This window comes from Stegodyphus dumicola, chromosome 3, assembly GCF_044657685.1.
Source record: "Stegodyphus dumicola isolate Sdum_Otavi_A_Nest chromosome 3, ASM4465768v1".
NCBI classification, from domain to species: domain Eukaryota; kingdom Metazoa; phylum Arthropoda; class Arachnida; order Araneae; family Eresidae; genus Stegodyphus; species Stegodyphus dumicola.
The window spans coordinates 161379843-161394246 of record NC_140770.1 but is presented as its reverse complement, the minus strand read 5'-3'; positions in this window follow the sequence as shown (position 1 = coordinate 161394246).

The window sequence follows — 14404 nt, the reverse complement described above, 5'->3', positions numbered from 1 at the left end:
TCGCGAAGCAAAATGACTTAAAAATGTGTCAGCAGCCTCTCTACATATATTGATTAATCTGTGCAAAAATAGAATAATAATTGCTGCGATGCGTTGTTTACATAAAATGATAGAAAGTTCTAGAGCATATAAGCAGTCATGACAAGAAAATCTCTCATAAGCCAAATCAAACTTTAGTTCATTTAAAATTATTTTCTCCCATTCAAGCAGCATTGAAAGATTTGGTATGTTAAGCAATAAGATTGTAAGAAATGTGTAACTTACCACACACTACCTTAAAAGATGTAGCATATGTTTTTAAGTTTCCAATGAAATTTAATGGCAATGCAATATTTGTAAAGAAGACTTTCTGTAGTTACGGAATAGAAACATGTTTTCAATTTGAGGGTTATACTCATAGCAATATCTGATGTATGTATTTAAAGTTAAGCATATTTTCTTATGCATAACAATCAAGTGATTTAATTTCATGCTTAATTTCGTTGCAGCAATACCAAAACACAGAATATCCTCAAGATGTCCTCTTTATGTTGTAAAATCATGAATCATAATGAAATTATGACGGCCTTGAATCTCAATTGCCTTACATGTTGAGTATTTCTGAACGAGGTGATTTAAGAATTAAGTGCTCCATTTTATGAAAAATATTGAAACATATGCATCAATACGTTAATTATATTCGAAATTTTGTGCAATTGGAAGTTAAGAGTTTGTCGCTGTAAACTTGTTTATATTAATAACATTATAAATAATAATAGTACAAAAAATAATTAAACTTAAATCTAATAAACCCTTTTCTGAAAAACATTTGTTCACATTCATCTAATTGTCATTTTTAAGTTATTTATGCGCAATTATTTAAGTTTCAAATTAAACATTCTTTAGATTCTGATGCTGTTTTCATCGACGAGCAATATGTTGCCTGATAGTCTCAGTAGGAACCAAGTCAATTAAAAAATGTAACCCTACACTCTGTTTACTGCAACAGACAACTTTCATGCAATTTATCTATCGATACATATCCTGTTCTGGCAACTTAACTAGCTTATTACATCATTAACGTTCGTTAATTTATCATCTTGTTTGGTTCTCCAAGAAATTGGCAGATAACGGCTTTGCTACGTAGATGTATTCGGATGTATAAGGGAATAATCATATAATAACACTTATTATCATACATGAATAAATTAACCATACGTTGCAGAGAAGTAGTCAATTTACCTATATCGAAGTTGCAAAGATGTGTTCAAAGGATAACTGAAGATAAAAGAATATCGATTTGTCTGAGGAACATCCTTTCTTCGAAAGGCGTGAACATTTAACTTCCTAACGAGTGTTTAACTTCCTATTCTCATTATGCCTTTCAGGTTACTAAGCTGCACAGATGAATTATTTTAGTTCCGCTTCCTTACCACCTCTTCACTTATAAGAGGTAAATAGCAGGACAAGAAAGAAATTGTCCTATATTTTAAGCATTTGGAATTAAGTAGTAGCATTTCATAACAAAGGTAGTATAAAAGGAAGATATACCTGTTTTAATTAAACCTGCAGTGAAATTATTGACCACACCTCATTTTAATTAACTAGTTAACAACAACCAACAACTCAAGCTTACTTCAGAATAGCCTTTACAGGGCTGCAGAAAATATGTAACACTAACAGAAAACATCAGAGCATTTAGATTTATTAATTTAGGCTAGGTTAACGTATAACGTTCTGTTACTATAACCAGTTATTTTACGTTTTGAATCTTTATTGTCACATCTCCTTTCCGGTTTTCCGTCAGAATGCAAATTATCTCATATATCTAAGCTGAGATTTTTTTTAGATTGTAATAGACAGCGTGTTATCTGATAGCTCAAATGAGATTTGTAATCTTCTGCCTTTCATTATAATTGTCAATATTTAAATATCTACTCCGGTTACGTTTGTGAGACAACTTCGCTTTCAACTGATAGTGTAGCTTTTGGCTACAAGCTTACTTGGCTTTTACATTTGACTGTTATTTTAAGTTACCTGGCCGCAAGTGGCTGGCTGAACTGTAAGCAAGAAAAGTGCATTTTGTGTTTAAGTTCTGATTTAATAAAAAGGTTAGTTTTAGAACGTTCTTTAGACTATGCCTTTAACTTTTGGACTTAGCGATAATTCGCTGATAGTCTATCTAGAGTCTGGTTACAATTCACGATAGATAAGAAGATTACTAATTTTTATGAATTGTAAAACTTTATAAATAAGACAGCTAAGTCTAAGGCAAGTCATGCATTCGTGGAGGGTGTTTTTAACATATTCAAATCGCACATGTGGAAATCTTCCGGAAACTGTAGCTGGTCCGATACTTATGTTACTGCAACTGTATTTAACTGTAACTGTATCCCGCTCTATGAACTGTGCACTCCCTCCAGCAATTTCCAGAAATCGAAAGTACTGGAAATTTCTCGGCGGACTGGGAAGAATTATATATAAGACTGAAGAGTGCATCAGTTTTCAGTTTATTTCAGAGTTGAGTCCAGAGTATTGAGAGATCACCGCGCGAGTTCGTTTTTAGATGCACTTTGCATTGTTTTGTGTTCAATGTTCTCAGTAGTTGGAAGTGGTAACTACCGACTGTGCTCTTCCATAATAAGAAGAGGTGTATGACTACTTTTGTGAAAAAGAACCCCAGAAATATATGGTTTTTAATAAATTCTGTCATACTTTCACCGGTTCTGAGCGCATTTAGTCCAGTACGAATCCGTACGCGCATAATACCAAGACAATTAATTATAGAAACTTATATCAATTTTAAGCAAACTCTTTCTTTTAAAACTTCAGGGAATTTAATGTCATTCTCAGAACTTCGAGCTTAAGTTATTAAATTTCTTTGCCATACAAGACTACATATTTTCAGTCGTGAATCATTTTTAGATTCTGCTATTTTAAGGGGAAAACTAAACAGAGGAACTCTTTTTCAATATTACGGTCTACTTTCGTCTGAAAACAAAACTACAATAAGCTGTAAAGTATAATTTTTTTTTTTCGCTTGTTCTTCTCCGAGTGAAGTTGTTCGTAACTGAATTCAATAAATTTAATATACGAGAAACATACAAATTTAATTTTTAGTCACTTTCTAGTCGAAAGCACTAACTGCAGGTCTTGCGATTCAGCTGTTGAGAGTTATATCACTTATTCTGTAGTAAAAGCAGATCATGTTCACAAATTTTAACATGGACGAAAGGCAAAGTTTGCAACTGTGATTCTCTTAGACCTTATCCACCTTATAGATAGTAGTACGAAATTTCCCAACTCCTTCCAGGTTTAAAATAAAGCCACCCACGGTGACACGTATACGATGATTTATTCCTCTTGCATCAACCTTTCGAAAGGAGAGTCGGCTCGACATTATTTCAAGTGTCCCCATGCTGAAAAGCCAAGTTGTATACTTGCATATCTCTGTGTCTTCTATGAAAGTCAAACATTGGTCCATGACTATAACACCAGGTTCTACTAATATCATGTAACCAGAACGACTAGCAAATATTCTTAAAAAATTTCGTTTCTTGTTGATGCTAAGAAATATATATATTTTTTTTAAGATACAAGAAATAAAAATGGGTAACTCTTTACTTATAAAAGAAATATGTGCATTTTAAAACATTTGAAGGGAGTTTAGAATAAGAAAAATATTGTTCAAACTCTGAAAGAAAAAAGTAGACCTATTTTTGGAAAGAAACATTTAGAGTTTCGTCAGGCATTTACTTTTACATTTAATTGTGATTTCTATGTAATATCTGACAACCTTTCATTTTGTTTTAAGATATATTTTCAAATTACTGCTTAACATCTGCTAAAAATATGGTTGAAATGACAGCTAAGATTTTTAGTGCTCATTTCCCAAAATGCATGTATTTTATTCTGAAATATTATCTTACTTAAATTTTATAAATTTATATCTGAACTGCTTTAGTATAGTGTAGTTTCATTTATTTCCTTCTGTAAATAACGCTTTAATAAACGAAATATTTTGGGGATGTTCTTTGATGCTGAAAACTTTTCTGTAAATTTGGAATTCTTAAGCAAAAACCACTCCGACTTGTGAACAATTGAAAACCATAGATATCAAGTTTAAAAGCGAGGAATTTTACACAAGGTTTATAATAAAATTCATGTTCATCTATTGATGCATAATTAAATGTCTTAAATAAATTGAAATTACATAACTGCAATAAAAATTCTGCCTACTAAAATGTTAAAAAAAACTCGTTTTTCTACCAGCTTCTTCTTTAAAGCGAAGAAATTTTTATATGGAATTATTACTTGCGTTCATGCTCTTGTGAAGCAACTGATAACACGTCTGGTCAGCAGTCAGCTCGAATTCTGTCGATGATACATCCAATTTTTCTGCTTTCTCACTCATACAGTTTTAAATGTCTTACTGTAGTACTTGGTTAAAATGTGGTAACTGATAATCATCTCCATCTGGATATGGTCGAATGGCTCTCGTTCCTCTCTTCCTAGTTGTTATTTAAAATTTAAGGAAATTGTAAAACATTTAAGGAATTACTGCTTCCTCCGTTATGAATGTGACAAACCAATCCAGCTAGCAGTCAGAATATCACGTCTGAAATTCCCGCGATTGTGCAGCTGTTTTTTTTTTTTTTTTTTTTTTTTTTTTTTTTTTTTTTTTTTAACGTTTCTCGCTGCGTAAGCCTAAACTCCAAAACTAAAAGTTTAATTAACGAATATTTGTCACCGATGTGTAGCACTCTACATGTTGACTTTAACGCAGCTTTAAAAATACTGATAAATGGTAAAATTAATATACCATAGTTGTAATGAACATTAGCCAAATCAAGTATTTGTTATTGAAGTGAACAGAATTCGGTTACTCTAATATAAAACATTATCTTAAATTAGCACATAAAACATTAAATGTTTACATAAACTTCCTTAAATATGCACAATAACCCAAAATAAATGAGTCAATAGAGTAATGTGACATATTTCTGACAAACTTGTACAGATTTAATTATCACAACTAAAACTAAATTTGTTTGAAAAACTGTAAATGAAGTACGTTACGTTACCAAGACCTCTATAAGTAATTTCCCTAAAACTGATATTAATTAAGCCAACAGAATACACCAGCCATCGTAAATTATTTCCTTATTCCGAGAGTATTATCAGTTTCCTTTCATAACCGCATTCAATCGAAGAATAAGCCTAAATATTATCTGATAAATTCTAATTGTTTTTGGTCTGTTCGGTAAACTGCATACAGATTAAAAGAGGCCTGATTAAGATCAACCTAGGCTACCATTCCGGATAACACCTGGATGATAGAAATCATCATGTTTAATAATACAGTAAAGCCTCCCTGTCCAGAAACTCTCTCGAGTAATCGAAAGCAAGGAAAGAGACGAAAGAAGGCCCTGGATACAGTCTCCTGCAACTCTGTCTACCCCCATAGGGCTGATGTGTTGGGAAACGTCATGTAGCTATTATAGGTTCATGATCAATGAATCATCTATACATGATCCTTCAGAGAGTTATGAATATATATGGCAGTTGGGTACATGGCAGCAGTATAAGTAATATATATTGGTGCAAAATAAGTAAGGCAAAAATAGCAGAACAGCAGTTTTTGCAACGGAAGCAAAACCTACAGTAAGCCAAAACAGCGAACCGACAGTTCTATATCTCGGCTTCAGTCAGCCCTTTGATTAAATGTAATATGAGTTTCAATACTCCAAAAGCGTGATTTGTAACGTTTATTTTAAATACATGTTATTTTTTAAATTAAACCTGACCTGAATTCCTACTTTTTCATCTTCTGCACCAGAACATGAAGATAAGAATAACTTTATATAAGGGTAAGAATTGGAATAAAAGAGGTGATAATTCCAGTCGGCAATAATAAAACTGCCATTTCTGTCTGGTGCCAGAGCTGTTGCAACTAGTTTGTAAAATTCCTCTACTTGAAAGTTTTATTCAATAGTCGTACTAAAATTCATGTCAGGTGCTGCAATCTTTATTCAAACTTTCGAATTATAAATAATTCTTTTCATTACTATCTACCATTTCCATGAGAAGCGGAAGCAAATTTGTGCTAGCTTACTAAGCTTCGTATTTATAAATGTAACCAAAATAAATCATAAATATTTTTTGGGTATCAGTAGGGTTCTTCTTATCTTTGAAGTTTATGCCAATATTAGTAATAATTACTATATTTAAATTTTTAGAGCTTCCCTAAAATAAAAAATAAAAATCTTAAGAATTTAACTACCAGTGCCTATTATATCCTATTACTGTATTTACATACACAATTTTGAATCTTTACACTGCATGAAACGTTTTTGAATTTTAAATGCGCGTTTTACGTTCGTGGAAAAAAATAATAAGTAATATTTATAACAACAAGGCTAACATTCAATGATTTTTCCAGCATTTTGATACAATTTGTGTGCGTTCAAAATTTGTAATACAACTTTCTGTTTTAGCATGTCAGATGTGATAAGTTAGTCCACTAATGACACTTACCTATCGTATTACATTCCACACGATAGGACTACGAAGCGAAACTGAAACGTACCATATATGATATGCTGGGAGCGAAGAGATTAAAGTATCAAAGAAAGTCTCATTCGTCTTTCTAAGATGACCGTCTGTAAGTATCACCAATTATTCCGCGAAAATAATTAAGACAAAGAAATTACAATCTAAAGACTTCAGGAAACTATCACTACGCCCAAACTGATGTAATTTGTGCAATTGAGCTAAATAACTTTTAAGTTAAATAATGTTAACGTTACAGTTATTTCTTTGTAATGTAATGATATGAATTAGCAAAAGGATAAAATTTCAATCTCATCTTTATCCTCGACCTGGGAATAATTTTAGAGCATGTATTACCGACTTACCTAAAAACGTGATCAGTGCTCTGGTAATCTGTAACCCTGCATTTCAAAAACATTTATGCAGAGGAATTTTATAGGCTGAGTAAAATAATAGAACGTACATAATTCAAAATGCTTTGTGCATGCAATTAAAAGTGAAATATTTATAATTATTACTTTGTAGGCAAAGAAATATCACACGTATATGTATATATTAAAAGGCTTGATGAAAATTACGTACGACATAATGCACCTGGTGCATGAAGATACCCTTGCAGTTCTAGGCAGTTGATTAGGGTAAAGATATTTAGGCTGCGTCAATGACGGCTATAAGGGTGTAGAGACATTAGGTTATTTTGATGCTAGAGACGTGAAAAATGAGCAATGCCCTCGCCGGGACACGAACCTCCGACCTCTCGAAAACGTACCGAGCGTGCTGACCATTTTACCGCGAAAGTATGTTAGAAGGCGGGAGAAGTACCTTACATGCTCCCGCTTTTAAAGGGCGACTACGGATTAGGTGATCCAGTCGCCAAATCCTGGTGGTGGAGAATCATCATCTGTCGCCTTTTTTGGCTCGGAAGCCACTGTAGAGATTAGGGTAAAGTTAATTTTAGAAGATTAGGGTAAAGTTAATTAATCGAATAATTTATTTCGAAGCAGGAGACAGGAAAAATGTGCAACGACCTCGCAGGGACTCGAACCTCGGACCTCTCGAATACGCGTCGGGCGTGCTCACCACTCCACTACGAAGACATGCCAAGGGAGAAATACCTTAAAAGGGGACTTTTTAAGCGTGGCTAATATTTACACGTAGGGAAACTACAAAAACTTTGATGCAGCTAGAACGTTCGAACGAATTTTTAAAACACTCCAAACTACCAGTGTGCAATGCGTTTATCCATCCAGTTAGGCCACAATCAAATTAATCAATCTTTATTCTTGATAATACTTTTTTGATAAATGCAGTTAAGCTGCTCCAGTCTGTTAATTAATTTGTTACTTTTGCCTTGTTATAATATATTTAAAATTGTAAACATAACGTTGGAAAGCATGTTTGAATCACAGTAAGCAAGATAATAATGTGCACAGTGTAATATAAAGTTTCGGTTAAAAACAGTACCCTTATTGTCTCATTTTATTTCCATCAGTTAATTAAAGTTTTGTTTATGCAAATTTTAATATTATTCAAGTTTTTTTTTTTTTTTTTTTTTTTTTTTTTTTTTTCGCTAGGTAAATATGCGTACATCGTAAACATTGTATGAGAATCACATGTCGGGGATTAAATCTAAAATGAAGCCTTTGCCAGATTTGGTATAAGTATGTTATATTGTTATCTTTGGAAGCCGCCCAATCGGTACAGTGCTTAGCGACGCTGACTGTCGTACCAACGAGCCCGGATTTGAATCACAAGTGTGTAATGCCTTTGCAGCGATGAAAGCCCTAAAAATACAGTGAGCTGACAGTCCTCTCGAGCGGTTTCTAGTAGGGATTTTTAAAATTCCCAATAACTGCATATCAAATAAAAAAGAAAATTCAAACTCGCTACTTATTGAAACATTTAATTTGTTGATGTCTAAAGGAAGAAAAGTAGTTACAAGGAAAAAATAACATAAAAATAGCATGTTGGATAAAAAAAACCTTACTCTCTCGGACAAGGAACAATTTTTTTTAATCCTTCCAATGCATTTTAATGCCAGGATCAGTTTTATTGTTACTAATGAAACTTTACTTAAAAATACGCTAACTTCTGATCATTTTGAGGGAAACTTAATCAGACTACCTTTCGTAGAGTCCTCTACAAACGTGATGCGCTCGTCTGATATATGCACGCAAAATGATGTTTCCACATAATTATACCTATAACGTATATTCAGATACATATGTATATGTCAGACATATATTTATATGTATATATAAAATGTATAGTATATGTCCCTAAGGGTATTTTTTAACGTTGTGTGTGTTACCTTTATTCATTAAATATTATGTTCTCACTTAAACCATAAAATTCAATTCAACAGCAATACCATAACATATTTAAAAAAAACCTATCTTTAGAATTTCCGATGCACAGTCTCGTACGCTACAGATAATATGTTTTTTTCGTACACGGTAGCCATCACTTGCATTAAAATCGTTGTGTTTGTTAATAAAAAATTTGTTAAAGCTTTGCAAAATTTGAAATAAATAATGAAACAAAACTCGAAATACCACATTTGGGCTTCCAGGTGCCCATATTCGAGTGGAGGACTACGTAATTCAAAATTTGATGTCTCTAGGTACCGTTGTTTTTTGACAATGCGAGAAACATGCGTACATTCGTACAGATGCTTCAGTATTTAATTTTTTAATATAATGCAGGGATCTAATATTTGGCGGCAACAATTTGAAAAGTGAAATGCCATTTTATAGTGGACCACTCAAAATGCCAAAACGAAATTAATAATGCAGGGCTCTAATATTTGGCGGCAACAATTTGAAAAGTGAAATGCCATTTTATAGTGGACGACTCAAAATGCGAAAGCAAAATTAATAGCCCTTCTGGACAAATTGTCCCTTTCGGCTTACGTTACAAATGCAAATATATATATCTTAAAGGAATTCGATATTACATTGAAAAGAAAGCATAGTGGAGATGACTGAGGAAAGAACTGGTCAACATGTGTCTTAAATACGTCTCTTCACTTATATTCTCCAGACGAAAAAGAGATTGAAAGTAGAGTTTTGAAGCTGCAGCGTAATAACCAGTGGCTATTATCATTTACATGTGGAGGGAGAAAATCTGGAAAAAGATTGGGAGAGGCAGGGAGCAGGAACAAAATCAAGAAAAGCAGCTTTTCCCGCCGGAGTAAACGCCGCAAGAAAGTCTCCCAATTTCCGGAAATTCATCGTCTTGGGATGTGAGGTGTCACAAGAAACAAATGGCAACCGGGTGTTCATCACGTCCGTCGTTCATCATTTGTTCCTCCTTAATGAACATCATGAAGCCATTGTTCTTCCCTCTCACCTCTGTCCAAACATCTACCTCCACCTCCATTAACTCGGGGGAGTGTTGGGAGCTGTTGCAGCGACTCAGAATTTATGCCCTGACACACTGTATTATTGGTGTGAAATATGTGGAAGGATGGTACGTCTTTACTGTAGAATATTTTCACTAGCAAAGGAATACTTAAATTTGCTCCTGTCATGAATGAACCTTGTGTACTGAAGATTTTATCATAATTTATCTTTTCTATAGCATAACGATGTTTGCATTTAAGATTAGTTGAAGCGTTTGAAAATATTAATATTAGTTATCCATGTACTGTCCAAGCAAAAGAAAACTATTTGAGTAGACGCAAATATTGGGAAGAATACTATCATAAGTTTATCGTCTCAACGAGTGGAGAAATTTCGACAGGGGTTACAAAAAACTGTCTCAAAAAAGTTCTGAGGTCTAGATTCGGTTTTCTAATAATGTAATGTCGAACTGAATCCACGTTCTGAATTTTGCTAGCATCTTTTATTAACTCTATTTAGTTACTTCTATACAGGTTCTCATGGGTTAGCTTAAACTAACTCTGGGTAAAACGTAATTAAAATTAATTTCCCTTAAAATGCTTAAAAGTATAATTTTCAATAGGAATGAGTTTATGTCTTTACTATGCAAAAAAAAAAAAAAAAGAGAAAAAAGTAGGATTGCACAGTTATTGTCTATTTATTTACCTACACCATCTACTTATTTACCAAGCTATTAATCTAAAAATAGTAATTGCTTATAATGAACTTCACTAGTCTACGTCATTTCTATATTAATTCATATCATATGACGTTTTGGCAACACTCCAACTAAAATAACTTGCATGTATTTAATAATAATTTTAATAGAAGCCAATAATAATTTTAGAGAGAAATTACTTAACCAATCAAAATGATGTCGAAATCGAAACTAATCCAATCCGCATTAAGATTTTCTTCTGAGCACGTCGCACTTGGCTTCTGCTCCTCGGCCAAGCTAGTCTGCTACTTGGTGCTTCTTCCCTTACCCAAACAATGTAAAATATATAAAAGTTCTGAAACAGGCACGCTTAGTGTATGAAGGTAATTGTAGCCGAAAATGATGAATTAAAATAAAAATGAACATTAAATAGCCATACGTGAACAGGCAACCTCTAATTAACTTTCCGCAATTTCAAGATCTTTCCCCTAGACCAGTATTTTCGAGGACATTCTTGCATGTTACTTAATCCCTATTATAAATGAAGAGTTCGCGCCATTTTTCGTCAGATTGCTTTTCTCCTCCTGCAGCTTTAAAACTTTGCTGCCGTTTTTCCTGTCTGTTTCTCTTTATTTAAATAGTTTGACGCTATTAATTTAATCCTATTTAGTCTAAATTACTATCGCGTATGTAATCTTGAAGACTCAAAGCGAATAATGATCTGCTATTTTAAGTGAATAAAAATATGGAATTTTAAAAAGTTGAATATCTTCTGTGTCTACAATCCGGCTGTCTTTCACTTTGTAACAACCAAACCGGACTCTGATGTGACCAGATTGCTACGCTTCATCATTTCCAGCTACTGCAAATATAACATACATACATACATACATACATATATATATATATAATGTTGTAAGTAATATAAAAGTAAGATAATAATAATTTATTTACTAAAGAAATATTGATTATATTATCTCCTAATATTAATTTTAGTAGAAGTATCTAAAAAGATTGAACCCATAGGTAGGAAATTTAATTCCGAAAAATGTTTTAAAGTAACCTGAATGTAAATTGTTAAAAATGTTTTACGGGGACTTAAAGTAAATCAGGGAAAAAAAATTCAAACTGTGAAATATAAATTAAATTAAAAGCAAGTAATTACTGCTATTGATAGGAAATTAGTTGACTTTTCAAGGGGAACAAACCAACTCCCGTTCAATGAACAATAATTAATAAATAAGTACGAAGGAGTTTCGTCTTTTACTCAAGAAATCATGGTGATGCGAAACTGGCAAATTAAGTTAGGCCAAATATTTCCGTGAAGTGAAGATATTGAGAACCAAAGTAGAGTACCAAAAAACTCATTTTGAATTAAGCATTTTCGCTAATACAAATTTTGAGTGAAAACTAATTTATGTAGTAAAATTGGTAAAATACTTGAGTAATTGTTCCTCTACACCCTTGTTTTTATGCATGTTAATTCAAAAATATTTGTAAAAAATTATTAGTAAAAAAAATCATTTGTAAAAAAATTATTTGTAAAATAATTATTAGTAAAAAAATTATTATTTGTAAAACAATTGTTTGTAAAAAAAATCATTTGTAAAAAATTATTATTTGTAAAAAAACTAATTTTTTAAAAAATTAAACATTGGTAATCTTAATTGGAATTTTGAAATAGAACTCAAAGTAATTGAAATAAACATTAGAAAATTAAGAAACAAAATGCTATCTTTGCAAAAATAAATCAAATAATAAAAATTGAAAATTAATATATATATAATAAGAAAAAGAGAATGTACATGAAGATATAAAAGGACAGAAAAAGCATTAATTAACTTATGTTCTTTCTAGTGAGATGTGGGCAACGTGTTCTTTTCCGTGTCTTACTCAGAAGGGTTGTGTAAATTTCTTATCGGCAGCCGGGGCTTTGAATTATTTCAGGCGGCCAAACTTGTGAGAAGTAATTTATGGGACAAGGGAGGGAATAGGAATGCTTGAGGGACATTTGTTGCGGAGTTCTTATATGAGTGTAAACATCTGTTAAAATTTTGAATATGCTAGTGGATGAAAATTAATTAATTTCTGGCTAACTGTCGTGTCTGAACGAAGAAGAAATTAAGTAAACGGAAAAAGTAATTTTCATTGTCAAAGAGCTATTTGACAGACTAAAGATTATGATGAAATAGACCCATTTTTTTAGTAACAGTATAACAGCTTTTTACATTATATACAACTTTGTAATTACACTATGTACAAATCCTTCAACTGATAGTCATCCAACTTATACCGCCTTCTCAGGTTTAGGAACAAATTATCATATCCCTATCAGTTAAATCATTTAGAGTGAGTATTTAACGCCTGCTCTTTTAAGACAATGGTTAATAAATTGATTAGGTACTAGATTATTTTTAGTGAAAATGCTTAATTCAGAATGAGTTCTTTGGTACTCTACTTTGGTTCTAAATACCTTCACGGAAATATTTGGCCTAACCTAATTTGTCAGTTTGGCATCACCATAATTACTTGAGTAAAACACGAAACACCTTCGTATTTACACTGGTTATCATAAATTAAGGGAAAATCACAAAAATAGCGATAACTCTCTCAAAAATAAGCCAAACCGTGTAAAAGTTGAATATGTTGACAAGTCAGTGTAGCTGAGTAAAACTCCAATATGCAAATTAATGGCGCTGCACTCGGAATACGTCATCTGCGAGGAGCATATAAGTCCATGTTTGAGAGCAAGCCCACATACTTCACTGTGATAGTGACATTAGAAATCTGAGATAGCCAATTCGTAACAATGACCTCCAAGCATCATTTGCCTGCAGAATTACGATAGAGAGCCATTGGAAGACTAGAGGCAAGACAAAGTCAAACAGAAGTGGCCAGATGGCTAAATGTGAGTCCTTCTGTGGTTCACAGACTTTGGAGCCAATTTCAAATCACAGATTCGGCACCTAGGAGGTTCAGCCAAGAACGGCCAACTGCTACGACGAGCGCCGATGACCGATATTTGACATTATGTGCACTCAGAAATAGAACCGCTACTCTGACTCGTCTTATATCCTCCTTTCCTGCAGCCACCGGGAAGTTGGTGTCAGCGTCAACTGTGCATAGAAGGCTTCACGAAGGTGGTCTGTATGCGAGGCGAACAACCATTTGCGTGCCGCTCAAGTCACGCCATAGAAGGGACCGTTTACAATGGGCACGACAACATGTCCACTGGACGGCTAAGCAATGAAGGGCTATTCTCTTTACGGATGAGTCCAGGTTTAGTCTAGAAAGCGATAATAGGCGTTATTTGATATGGAAAGAACCTGGAACTCGTTACTATCCGTCAAACATCCGTGAAAGAGATGCATACGGAAGAGGCAGTGTCTGTGTTTGGGGTGGCATTTCTTTGGGTGGACGCACAGATCTCCATGTTTTTCCAAGGAGAACCCTGAATGCTCATGTTTATAAAAATGACATCCTTGATGCTTAAATGCGCCCATATGCCGGGGCAATAGGTGACGCTCTCCTGTTACAGGACGACAATGCAAGACCCCACAGGGCTCGTATCGTATATGATTATCTTCAACAGGAAACAATTATGTGCATGGAGTGGCCAGGTCGATTACCGGACTTCAATCCTATCGAGAACGTTTGGGATGCTTTAGGGAGACATCTAGCTGCTCTCAATCCGCCCCCTTGGACGCTTGCCGCGCTTGCAACTGCTTTGCAAGAACGATGGCTTTCGCTTCCTATGGAACTGATAGACCGCATAATTGAAAGCATCACACATCGCTGAATGTGACGTATTGCTTCTAGAGGCGATTATATT